This window comes from Hermetia illucens, chromosome 1, assembly GCF_905115235.1.
Source record: "Hermetia illucens chromosome 1, iHerIll2.2.curated.20191125, whole genome shotgun sequence".
Lineage (NCBI taxonomy): Eukaryota > Metazoa > Arthropoda > Insecta > Diptera > Stratiomyidae > Hermetia > Hermetia illucens.
Window position 1 is genome coordinate 209,380,311 of NC_051849.1, and position 14,331 is coordinate 209,394,641.

Consider the following 14,331-nt stretch of genomic DNA (forward strand, 5'->3'; position numbering starts at 1 on the left):
ACTTGTATTATTAACCTTCCTCCTGACACTAAAATGGCAATCCTTCTGAAATTTAATGTGCTTCATCCTCAAAACTGCCTCGAAGGAGACTGAGGGCCATGTGTCCCTTTATTGCGCTACATTGTTTAAAATCCAGTAGAACTGTTGCCTCCCTTACTTACTTATAAGGTTTCTCCCTTCCTCAAGATGTACCCTTCTTCTCTGTTCCACCTTCCTCAATTCATTTGGAATGCAGCTGATGGTCACTGCATTTCATACTTCCTCCGACTATAGAATTTCAGTGATTAGAGCCTCATTTCTCAATGCCCCCTTAGATCCGAGGGTTGTTCTTCTCTCTTCCGCGTAATTCTCGAACAAAGAAACAAGACAGGCTGCTGTCACATCTTATACCATATATGGTAAATAGATCCTGTAACAGCCGCGCTCTGTGATAACTACGTGAAGTGATAATTTATTTAACCACCATTGTTCATCAACCAGAACTCATTTCGATCTTTTGGATTAGTGTCCACCTTCCTTTCTACTCCTTTGCCAGATAGCCAAGGTGATACCAAAAGGTATTGTTCTCGCAATACCTTGAACCTCGTTCTCTGGCCTCATATAAGCGATTGATCTTCACTGTGAAAATGCCGATCAGTTTCATTGTGGCCAATACACACACTGCGTCTTTCAATGTCGTCCTGTAAACCCATGCAACTCCAAGGGACTTCGCAAATGTCAATAATTTTCTTTGAGACTGAGCCTCTACTGCTCCATTCCAAGCAGTTGCTGAGCAAGCACTTGGTTACTACTGGCATAATGCACGATATTCTGGCGATCATCGTTCCTGCCAATGAGTGGTTTCTCAATGTCAGCGTTTCCTTTGTCACTAACTAAAGACAGCTTGTTGAGGTTTCAATAAGGTCACACATTCTCCCATTTTGATTTTAAGGACTTCCTTCTCCCCCTAATCTGATAAGCACTACTCCAATTGTGTGATCCGCTTGTTCCTAGCCGCTTATATCCCATTGCCCACGATATCCCTCTATCTGCCACACACCCTTTTCGGAAACGGTTATACCTATTGACACAAAATTCGATGGATATATTGGAAGTGGAATCATTTAATCTTTAAGGAGCAAGAGCGGGGATCCTCAGCCTCCTCTACACCGAATGTGAGATATCAAATGGAAAATCTAGATTAACACTTTTCGAAACAGTTTTTAATCTTGACAAAACGCAAGACTCGCTTTTACAAGTTACCCACCAGAACAATCTAGGTTTCTAAATACCCCATTATGATATATGCTAACATGAAGCTAATAACATTACATTTTTGAATTTTCTAGAGATTCCTCGTCAAGTTCAGGATCTCCGCCACTGTGCGCTTTGAGCAATCATTCCTTCTTATCGCTTGGTTCAGATTTCAGCTCTTCGTTGCGAACTTTGACCGTCAACCCTCCGGAGACTCGTCCCATCTGCATTGTCAAATCCTGCAACTTTGACTTTTCCACATTCCGATGTTCTATGAACCCTTCCTTTCCTCCTCCATGGTACGGCTAAATCCTCATGCTTCAACGTGAGTTCCTATCATATAAACTTAACCCCATGGTCTTTTTAATGCACGGGTTGATTTTATTACCACAATCAGATCCCCGTTGAGGCACGCACAATGGCACCAATCTATGTTGAGGACATGGCTCAGTATTCATACTGGTGAAAGCAAGACCTACCTAGATATTTACCGAACTACGGAGTACGGCACCCGAGTTGAATCCGAAAGCCTCTTGTCCGCTTGGACATAACCACAACCCCCATGAAACTACCACTAGGAAGTCAACGGTTTCAACATGACATATTAATTCTTGGGACTATCCTGGTTCCAATGGTACCAGAATACTCCCTGCAAGGATGAGTCCCCATGCAGACTCGCGTCTGATCCCCCTACTTAAGCTTGAAGCATTCGCCTACTGCATCACAATCAGCAAGTCAAAATGAGTACAGCGTTTCCCGGTGCCACCACGTGGAGATTCTCCTCGGCCACTTGGTTTTAGTTTGGCCGGAAAGGTTGCTGCCCCGTTTTCCTCGGCGCCTCCTCAAAACCCCTCTTGCTAGCATTCAACTGACATTATGCCCGCCACCACTACTACTGTCTAATCTAGCATGGTCCTAGAAGCACTGCAAACCCTCAGACTCATAAATCGGTAAATCGAAATCAACTAATTCCTTCACTAAGAGTTTGTAAGCGACTCCGCCCCCACAAGTGATGCAAAAGCAGCATAGATCGCACGACTCCAGCTAAAATCAATCTTCCACAGTGTTTCGGTCCGCCAATATTCGGCAACATTGTTGTGAATTCCGCAGCGGAACTAGCTTTCTTTTCACAAGCATGCTCCTTTTCCTCCCAAGTGTGCAATAACTGGCTAAAAGAACGGTAAATCCACCGACCCCCACCTGTGTTCCTGTTTCTAAGGTTCGTTATTAAGATTGTTTCTATTTTTTCATCAGCTAGGGTTAGCCCGACCTTTTCCAACCAGGTCTTCCCCGCTCTTACTGTCGACGTCACGTAAACTTTCACATCCTTTGGCTGCTTTGCGACAACGAATTCAACCGGGTCATCAGCAAAGCCGAAAATTGTAGCCTCCTCTACTATATGAGGCACAAAGCCTCCATTATACATGACAGTGCACATCAGGGGACTCCATACCGAGCCAAGTATCCTAGTAATGACGATGCACTCTTTGCAGCCCTCCTCCATTATGTATTAAAGACTTCTCTCTGAGAGGTAATTGTCAACTAAATTCGCCAAATATCCAGGAACACCGATATTAGCCAACGTACCTTTAATTTGGCTCCAGTTGGCAGAATTATATGTAATTTTGACACTCACTACCATGCACGAGAACCGCCAGAATATAGCGCGTCTATTGCCACATTTACCAACCGTGCTTCTTGCATCACATACCGTCGCTCCGACAGACCACTGCCTCTTTCGACGATAGGTAACAGTCTGTTGTAGGTAACGCACATTGCTTCCTCCAGGGAACTGTAATCCTGTACTTTACTGTTACAGTCTTGAATGAAGTGCTGTAACACAGTTCAAGGCCCAGATCCAATTGGATTGCTGCGCCAGTATTCGTCAAACTCCTTCTTTTGAGCACGCCTGCAAGATGTTAGCGAATAGATCAGACCTTGCCTTCCCTGCCAGCTTCAAACCTCTGTGGGTATATCAAGAAAACCTGGGGTATTATTATTAACGATCTTACCATATATATATATGTCCGTAGCTCCTCCTCGATACCTAGAGGCACACGCACTCGTTTGCCTGGATCACCGTTTACCTTTCTCTGATTGTGGTCAAAAAATCAATCCGTGTCTTAAGAGGACCGTAGGATTAAATCTCACGACAGGTGCCTACGTAAAACACCATGGGCTTCACTGTCCATCGACCCTTCGAACACTCGTTCCATCTGCGTTGATCATCCAACTCTGACTTTACCACATTCCTGTGTTCTATGATCAACTCTGTAGCTCTTGCTCGGTATAGCACACACATTTCTTTCGCTAGAATGCTAACTGAGAACATGCCTACCACCACTAGTATGTACTGTCTCATCTGAAATGGTTATAAAACCGTTGTAAACTCTTCACTCACTGATAGTTTGCAAGTGCCTCCGCCCTGCGGGTAAAAACAATCTCCCACAGTGTTTCGGTCCGAAAATATTCGGCAACATTTTTGCGAGTTTCGCGGTGGCACTATCTATCTTTCCACAAGCATGCTCGCCGGTAAATTCACAGACTTCCACCTTGGTAGTGTTCTTCTTTCCAATAATAATAGTAATCGTTGGCGCAACAATCTGCGACCTTCCGCTACAACCGCCCAGCGCTCTCTTGAGCCATCCGGACACTTTTCTTTCTAGGTTCGTTATTATTTTCTCTGAGATTCGTTAGTAAGACTTTTTCCATTTTCTGCTAGTCTTAGCCCGACCTTTCCCAGTCTAATCTTTACCGCTCTCACTACTGCCGTCGGAAGCCTCCACATCGTCTGGGTGCTCTAAGCCCCTAGTAAAGCTTCCTTGCCCGAATACATGCGACGGCAAACTTGCAATTTCGTTGATCCACCAATAGCAGGCGTTGCCTACTGGAGAGCAGTCGCTTGCTGGGGATAGTAAGATCGCATACTCACCACAACCATTGAGTGATCTGTACTACTTTCTCTAAGGTCGTATGAATCAGGGATATGTCACGCTTAAGCGCAGCACAGAATGTCCTTCAACTAACCCCACTCTGCAAAAGCTCTTTTTCGAGCTAGATTCACCCTTAATCTACATGAAAATCGCTTGGTAGTCACTGTGATTGTAATCGTCACTAACTTACCAAGCAAGTTTTCTGACTAAAGCGGTATATGTGGATTCCTTTCACGGGAGGGTTCTTCTTTGGGGGCTTATATAACTCTTTATCAATTACATCCCCCAATCGCAGGCAAAATCACATTTTATTAGTTGCAGACAACACCACATTCATCACTTAATCATTTAATTATTTAATTAAATTCAACGAATACACCTTTAAAATCAACAATCAATTAGGGGTCGCAGTCGTAGACAGACGACAGATGACGTCACCGGCGCTCTCCACTCAGTTTAGACCTCACCACAGGAGTGAAGAGCAGAGTGCCATGAAGGGGACGGCAAATGTCATTTTTGGAAAAAGAGAATAATTTCAAAACTTCTGTATGACCAGGGGTATACCTTTGGATTTCTGTAGCTCCAACATATGGTCTCCTTTCTGAGACCGTCTAATGCAGATTAAATTATCTCCCAAATCGATAAGTTCTCCTTTTAATCTCCTTAGAATATCAGCGCATGATTCTTCCCTGGTTTGGAGATTATGGTAACCTACCCCAGTAATTTTCTCATTAACGCAAACCTGCTCAATAAATATAAACGATTCGTTTTGAGAATGAAGAGGGGTCCTAAGTCCGCATCAACTTAATGCAGGACCGGACCAATTGAGGAGCAACTTACTCCTTCTTTTCTGGTCCACGGACCCCTCGCTGGGCCTGCACCCAAACTTTTTTAAAAAAAGTGAAGTGACGGCGGCTTTACGTCGACGATTTGCCTCTGTCCTGGTAAGAAACCGTAAAGCCGCCGTCACTTCACTTTTTTTAAATATAAACGATTTTATTATGGTAAAACAAGGTCATATTTGAGATTTGGCAAATAATTCACTTCATTTCTCCGAACAAATCAAATCAAAAACATCTTTTATCTGAAATGTTTGCTCATTTTAGTTGCTCCATAAATTTTTCATTGCCTTATGCAGTCTTCACTACCAAAATACATACACAAAATTGAATTTTGTTTGCCATAGATTTCATCAATATTGAGGTAATATCACATCATACCCAATATCCCCAAGGGTATATGGTGTGTCCACTTCAAGTGTGGATTATACGGTTTAGTGTTTAATTACCAGAACATCCCCCCGCCCCCCCTATGACTTCATCAAAATGTCTGGTCTGTTTTTCACAAGGATGGTCGCCGCCAGAAATGCAATTAACGCAAAGACTAATTAAATTAAAACGTGAAAACTATAAAGGGCAGGAAACGTTAATTGTTGGATATCAAAAGATTGGAATTATGATGTGGGTTTTACTGGGCATAATTATTATAACTTTCCGCACTTCTAGGTATGATAAGTGCTAGAAAAGAAGTGCTAAGACTATCCTGACTTGGAAGAACTTGCTTTGATCTCAGAGAACACAGTAGCCATACATACTTAAGCCATTAAGGAACCCATTCGAAATAGTAGTCCTTCATCAAACGTTGTAACCATCAATCAATGGTAATAACAAATTGCATTGCCTTCAAACAACACTCAACTTGATTTATTAGCCCTGGAGTCCTTTACGTCCTTGCATTCTAGTCACCTAACTTAAGATTTTCTACACGTACTGACCTTAATTTAACACCAAACAAAAATTTGATACGAATCCAAAAGATTTATATCCACAGATACATTTGTTTTTTTTTCTCTTAGTAAAGTTATTTACATACGCACGTTCGGATTTTCACTTTTTTCTCTCGTATTTCTCGTGAACCCATAGTACGTAATGTCACCGGCTTCAGTAAATATGACGCAATCGCTCCTTGGCTATATATATAAAGCACATAAATATTGAGTACGTGCAACTGCATTACAATGGCGCTCTATGCAAGCATTAAAGTGATTGTCAGGGAATCCGAAATAAAATAAAAATATGCAGTGAATACAGAATATTTAAAGAACAATGAAATGTCCCATATTTCGTATGGAGTGTAGAAGTTAGCCAACTTTTTTAATTGATTATAAAACTGAAATGACATTTTGTAAAGAGTTAGAGTTAAAGAGGATTAAGACCTAGGCCTATTTCTAATACCCCCTAAAAATGGTGCCTTTATAGCTCAAGTAGTAAATCGAGTTTGAATCCGATGAGTACACACATTTCATTATGAATTTGACAAGGTTTCGTCAAACTCACTCTGTAGTGATAGAGTTTTACGTGGATGGGGAGTAGTTTAACTAGATACTTCTAGTTGTACGATTCGGTTAATTGAAAGCAACCTTTAATAAAGAACACTGATAAAATGAGGATCATGAGGCCAAACAATTCTTGATCTCGCAAAATCTCTGGAAAACTCCCTCAAGGAAGCTAACAGGAAATAACCGAACCGAAAGTACATCCTCTAAGAATTCTCCTGAAGCATATACTCTGAGACAGTCATCCCGGTTCCCTTGGTACCAGAAAAGCTGCGGTGAAACCTCGTGAGAAGAGCCACTTCAGATGAGTCCTTCGCAGACTCAAATGCTTCTGAAGTGACGCAATACCCTATCCGATTTTAAAGCGAGGTTGGGCAAACAGTAATGAATCCAAAGCCCTTATTTTCGCTCATTACCTACGAACTATCCTAGAGTGCACCCCTTCAGTAGTGATCATCGTTTCACCAGAATACCAGAAATAATATATCCGAAGGACGGAATTCGACAAAGTCGCAAATAAAGTACTCAGATCATCTTCTTCTTCAGCGTTTGTCCCGTTCAGAAGTAGGGGCGGCCCGTCTTGATCAGTTGCGCCAGTTTGCGGGGGCAGGCATTGAAATCACCAACCAGCGTATCAAGCCTCCGTTGTTTCGATCGGCCTTGTGCTCGCTTACCATCGGCTTCGATGTTCAGACTAATCTTGGCAAGTTTATTCTTATTAGCGCGAATTACGTGGCCATGCCATCGAATACACGTCTCTCATAATTTTTCCACGATCGGTGCAACCTCATATCGATTACGGATATCCTAATTTCGGACGTGGTCATGACGTATTATGCCACTGATCCAACGTAACATGACGACGCAGGACGCTATTCATTGTCTTTTATAGTCAATCAACACTCAGAACCATAAAGGGCGACAGAACGGACGACCCGGTCGTATATTTTAGGTTTAAGACGTTCGTTGATACCTCAAGGGCGCCACTTCACCCAGGTTGTACTAATGCATGAAGTATAACGCAGCCCTCTCTTGGCTGGTAACGTTGACCCGAGGTATTTAAATTGCTCAGTTTTGAGCAGATCACTGCCACTGACCGTATATTACCGGTTTCATGGCAATCGGTTGTCAAAAATTCAGTTTTATTCAGATTCAATCTGACACCGTGTTTCATGAGGCGTTCATTCCATTTTTGGACAGGTTTGCTACTGGACGGAAAACATCATCTGTATAAAGCAGTGTATAGAGCGCTGGGCGTCCCATGTGACGGTATCCATAACAAGAACAAAGAGGAGTGGTGAGAGGACGATTCCTTCATGAACACCAACAGAGACACGAAGCGGTTTTGATACGCTTACCACACTTCGAACTTTACTTTTCGGATCGTGATAGAGCAATTGAACCCAGCGCACGAGTCCCTTTGGTACTTGATGTTTTGCATGTAGCACACCATCAAACGCTTTCTCCAGATCCAGAAATGCAATGTAAAAAAGGGAATCCTTCTCACGATGTTTCCCCATGAGTAATCACCAAACGTGTATTGCGTCAGTAGTTCCGTAGCTCTTGACAAATCCGACTTAATTCACGGTTATTTCAACGATTTCACAAATAGGGTTGTCAAGAATGCGGGCAAAAATCTCATTGTTCCTACTATACCTACGCATCTACTTCCATTGTATGTATTCAACTAAACACTCAAAATCCTTAATCCTCTTTCGGATAGTTTTTAGTTAATATCCTAGCCTTCTTTCTTTCCTTGTCGTCACTTCAATTTACCTTCCAATCAATAGCCAAATTTTTCTGATCAATTCGTCCACCCAAATAATGTTACTTCCTTTCCCTTATTCAGGTATTACAGTATTCATGGACTGCCGCTCCACCGTCAATGATCGCTTCCACCATTTGGTTTTGGCCAATATTCCTGATAATCACTTCTTACTCTTTCCTACTGGCTCTGCTTATCTTAAAATCAGTGATCCCTGTCCCCTCTTCCAGGTTAAATCAGTCCCAGGGCATCTAAACTCCACTTCCATGCAGATTTGTTTACTCCGGATATATGTACTTCTTTCGACGATTCTATGTGGATACCACAGTATGAATCTGGAATGCTCTTCAAACGAAGGATAATTTCCGGGACTAACTTTATGACCCTTCGATTATGAAAACTTTAATTGGACGAAGAGGTTCTCAATATTTGACGAACACTAAAGGCTGACTCGACTGACCTGAAATCATGGCATCAGCCTTTTCATTGTCATTTGTCCTCCCTTCTCTACCCTCTCCCCTTATCATCTCCATTTATATGGTACCGAACTAAGGACATAGTTAAAAGCATTGCTGGAATTCCTAGTCTCTTTTTTGTATAAGGATTAAATCGATGCAGCCTTTGACGAGTTTCCTCTACCCTATACGAAATCGTAAGCGTCTTCAGCTTTTGATTCATGGTACCTGGATTGTAAGAGGTACCTGACTCCCCTAAAAATTTGACTAACTGCTTGCCACATATCCACACTGTACCCAATCAGCGTGCCTTATAGACCATGGTGTACTTAGTGCTTCGTTTACTTAACAGTATAAGCCATCAACAAACCTACGTCTCCAAACAAACTCGTTTGTATTTTTGTTTTTCTCAACTTGCTTCTCGGAGAACATTTAGTTTGATTGCCAAATCAGAATGGATGCTATACATGGGTAACTTAGCTTTTCAACAAATCCAGAAGTTAGTCAACTCATTCTGCTTTCAATCCACAGTTGTGGGCGCTATTTTAAATTATCGTCAGTAGTATGTGCGGTACTCCAACAAGGTAATTAAAAATATCCCACAAGGGAAGCTGACAACTTGGAAGGATTCAATGTCCCCTTCCTCAATGCGGGGATGGGAAAACCCTCATCAGCACTGTGGTCTACGTTCCCCATATTAGGAAGAACTTTCAAGTCGCAACATACATGGAGGATCTCTTCAAAAAGTCGTTCGACAAAAGAAAGCCAATGAAAACGCAGACGAGCGCCACTTCTTTAAATCCATCAGAACGCTCTACCTGTTTAAATACATACGCCTCCCAATTCAAAGCAATATTTAAAGTGATATACTTAGCAATCACTCAAATGAGAGCTCCATCTTTTCCTCCATTACCACTGAAAAGTTGCTGCCAATAGGAAGACATGAACAAAATTGTAAGAAAATCTTCTTTTAGAGCAATAGACAAGCTCCACTCTAGCCCTTAGATCGAAAGGCCCAATTTATTCTGCTATGAGTCTTTTATCTTTATCAGTGATATCTCCACATACAATCCCCCCGCCCCCTAGTGTACAAACAATCCAAAACTATTCAGTCGGATTTTGAAAGCCTGCAATAGGGTTGAAACCGCAATAAACGATTAAGAATTGAAACGCAACTATTTATTTTTGCCCCAGTTAAAGGAGAAAATCAATATTTCAGGCAATATAGAAAGACCAAGCAGCCTTGGGCCTGAAGGTGTACCCACCGCCTTGAAATCTTTCTCTTCTTTGACCTTTGTCCCTTTCAGTAACGGGGTAGCCTCGCTTTCGCGGTCATAGGCAATTTCTCCACAATGCCCGGATCCTGATATTGACTGTAGACGTCCTCATTGTGGATGTGACGAGTGCATGTTACGCTACCCATCTGAAGCAACCGTTTTGTCTGCATTACCGCGGGGCGGAGTCTATTGTCTTTGGTAGTCGACCAGTGAATGACACTGGGGTACATTCGTTCGTTGATATGCCGATTGTAAAGAACGCCAGTTATAGTGCGCCATTTTATCCAGGTTATCTTGATGTTTGAAACAATTTTATGACGCTGGCTCACCGTTGGCTGAGAGCGTTGGTGCCAGATATGTACTTAAACCGCTCGGTTCTCGACTGGTCGTTGGCGCTGACAATGTTTCATTCGCGTCGGTCGTCAAAAAATCGATTTCATTCAGATTCTGTCGAAGACCGTGTGGAATGAAGCAATCGTTCTACTTTTGAACCAGTTTTTTGAGATTAGCTTTGTTGTGAGGCGCTAGAAAAACATCATCTGCTTGCAGCAGTGTCTAGGCTACTGGGCGATGGATGCCTTGCGTGACAGGGTCCAAAAGAAGAACGAGGAGGAGTAGCGAGAGGACGCTTCCTTGATGAGCATTAACAGTGAGACCGAGCCCTCTTGATATGCTTACTACAATTAGTACGTTACTCTTCGGATCACGATAAAACCATTGAACCCAGAGACAACTACCTCGGGCAGTAGGTGCTGCTGCAGGTCATACAAAACAGGCTTGTGTGCCATGCAATCAAACGCGTTTTCTAGTTCCAGGAATGAATGCAATCTAGAGAGGGCGATGCCTCTCACCGTGCTTCTCCATGAGTAACCGTGTAGTGCGTATTATGACAGTAGGTCTACAATATTGGTAAATTCGGCTTGGGTCACGATAATTTAGACGATACCGCGAACGTGCTTATCAAGAATGGGTTCAAAAATTCTTCATAGTATGGGATGACAATTGAACATTCCGATTTCTTTTTTGTATAGAAACAAAACCTAATCCAATTCAGTAAACTGTCTCTGTCCATCTGTCATATGCACTTTTCTCGAAAACAACTACACCTATTGTGACGAAATTCCACGCATTCCATTTTGCATTTTTGGAGTTCAAAAGGAGGTCCCTGTAAAAGGGAAGAGAGGCTACAACACAGACTGTAACAATCAAACAAGGTTTCGATTAGTACGTAACCATGTCCTAAGGAATGTTCGTGTGGGGATTGGTGTAGGAGAGCAACTTACTTCCACATTTTTTTGGCCACCAGTCCTCCTTTTGGGTTTAGCATCCAAGGAATAAATAATCAGAGACGAAGGCACTTTACGATTTCCTTCAGGGCAGAGAAACTCATCAAATACTGCCTCACCTCTGCCCTGGGAGCAAGATGATCACAGTCGTTTACAAGTGTTAACACTCTTTCGTTTTTTTCCATACATACCTACTTGAAGCTGTCGTATATTTTACGAATGTGATAAATGCAGAACAAACATCACTCTAGTGATATTTTGTAATGTTGGCTGCTGAATGTAATATGTGATGCTAGTAATGTAACATCACATATATGGTAAGGGTATTGAAAGGTGTTGTGTATGATATTACCTAATAATTACTTTATAATATCGTTTTTCTCAAAAGGTGATATTATATCCCATCACCTACTAAGGGTGCCACTAAAACCTCTACTGCATTTAAGATCATAAACCGATCCTTGATATCAATTCGGTAAATGGTACCTGACTTTTCACACCGTAGGTTAGGTCAATTATCTTCAGCAACCTCATGTACACGAGACAGACCTTTGCGGCAAAATCGTAAAAAACACCTTTCTGAGTCTTTGAAGTTTATTTGTTTCTGTGGACTTACCAATAATATACAAAACCTCCAAAATGTCATTAATGAAGTTTTCCGAATCGAAGATTTCTATCCTAACAGAACTTGAAGTTTCCCTCAACACCATTCAAAGTAAGAAATGCTCAGTTTATAGGATGTTTTGCGCATATGTCTGCCGCATTAGTTTGCCAAATACGACTTTAGGTATGGAGTGGAATTGCTGCACTATTTGCCACTTGTACTTGATCTATTCAGCACTAATTGAAGCTATCAGGAGTTTTACAGTCCCTGAAGCCCTCAAGAAACATCTTTATGATATAGCCCTAAAGGAAGGTGCACAGTCCTTAAGCAATTTCTAGAAAGAACTTAGTCTTCGAATGGAGGAATCACTAATCAACGACCTCAACTAATTGATTGCAGGTATCACTATCTTTGCAATTAGGCTTTGCCTTAAACATTGATCACATCATTTCACATCATCTATAATAAGTTAAAGATAAATCAACTAAAATTATTGACTCCAGCCTCCATGCTTTTCCAGAAACCCAAGGCAAAATATCACACCAGACCATCTAATGAAGTGTGAAAAGCGCATTATAAATGGTATTAATTGGTAACAACTACTCCACATCGTGTGCCTCTTATACAGGGTGCGGCAGCATAACTTCCTTTTTTAAAATGCGCGCCACTCAGTTAGTTGATGTCATAGCGGAGCGCTAGTGGTCTCGTTCAAGAGGGGATACTGTAAAGTTTTGTCCCGACACGGTTCAGTCGCCATCATGCGTTGGAATAGTGAGGAGCGTGCCTTTGCCGTTGAGGTTTACTTTTCAAGCGGATGTTCGGTTATTGCAACACAGCGTGCATTTCGGAATCGCTTTAATTTAGCCCCGTTGGCTTCCGGACCTGACCGCAAATCAATTGTTACATGGGTCACTACATTCAGACAAACTGCAAGTGCGACAAAAGGAAGAACTGGAGTCCATCGGCCCGTTAGATCACCTGAGAACATTGAAGCAGTGAGAGCGTCAATGTTGCGATCGCCACGGCATTCTGCGCGCAAACACGCATCTGCCCTTGGACTAACCGATCGTTCTGTGAGAAGAATTCTTCGTGATGATCTTCATTTTCATCCCTATAAGATGGCGATAGTGCAGGAACTTTCAGAACGTGAGTTCAATTCTCGAATGAACGCGTGTGAGCTTCTTCTTGATGTCGCTCCCGAGGGTGCTATTGTTTTTTTTAACGATGAAGCCCATTTTCATTAGTACAATCAGGCCTGACAAGAGGGATGGAAAGGGATCTTTTCCGTATGACCCCGGAGTCTTCTCGGGGGCCCGGAATATAAATTTCAACGGGAAAGGCTATTTTCCTGCTCCAAATTCTTAAAAGCTATTTTCGGATTCTCCAGCAATTTTTGGATCACAATCTGGTCCATTCTCTGCACGGTTTTGCGTTTGCCCTTACAGTTCCACCGTAGACTTGATTGGTCGCTCTTTCTTACATGAATATTTTTAGCATATATAGACCATATTTACCATCAGTTTTTGTAATTTTTCAAAACACTTTGCAATAAATTCATAACTAGGAAAGATTTCAACACCAGCATGAACATTGCAGATCAAAGCTACCAACTTCAAAAATTTAGCCGTTATGAAAGGCTTTGCCCATAGATGTATAGACAAGTAGCTCCAACATGGGAAAGTGCCCTCCAATCTTCCAACAAAAACATCAAACTAGCTTCAATACCCATATTCCACTCAATAACAAAGACCTGAAAGAAGCTAATAAACATATTTTTGATAGAAATGATAAATCAAGCATACCTAATCCCATTTGATTGCCCATAAAGGACCGGATCGAACATTTAGCCAACAACGCGCTTAAGATGCAAGTGCCAGAAATACTGTTAACAGGTCGCCTAACCAAAACTATTTGCTGCAACAAGACGCTTCAGAGTTCTCTGCTGCACAAAAAAATTTACTATCTTGCAAACCTGGAGCCAATGGGATCATTTAAGTGCTCACTGTGGAAAACAACTGAAACACTGGAACGCCCCAAGGAGATGAAGGTCTTGGACGATAGTTTCCTCCGGACAAGAAAAGAATCCCCGCCATGAAAAGCAGACCTACACCCAAAAAGAAAAGCGACTGACGGTTTCGTCCAAGGCAGAGGCAACTCATCATACGCTGCCTCACCTCTGCCCTTGGAGCAGCGTGACCTAAAGTAGCGACACGACATGAGTATGAATTATATTGAAGTGAAACCCGTCGTAAGTTGAGACCTGAACCAGGCCGAGGTGAATTTTTTGTTGAGTATACTGGGAGTCCTGAGTCCGCATCTACTTGATGACGGACCGGACCACTGGGGAAGCGACTTACTTCTTCTCCTGTGGTCTACGGACTCCTCTTTTTTGAGTTTAACATCCAAGTTTATCAAAAAAGGTCCGTCATCAAGTCGATGCGGC

At 42.2% G+C, this 14,331-nt stretch overlaps 1 protein-coding gene across 1 annotated transcript in view; it reads right to left on the reverse strand.

The window, feature by feature from the left end:
• The window catches only part of LOC119661130 (sialin), an 82,529-nt gene that overhangs the window by 57,889 nt on the left and 10,309 nt on the right, over nucleotides 1-14,331 (reverse strand). The window lies entirely within an intron of this gene.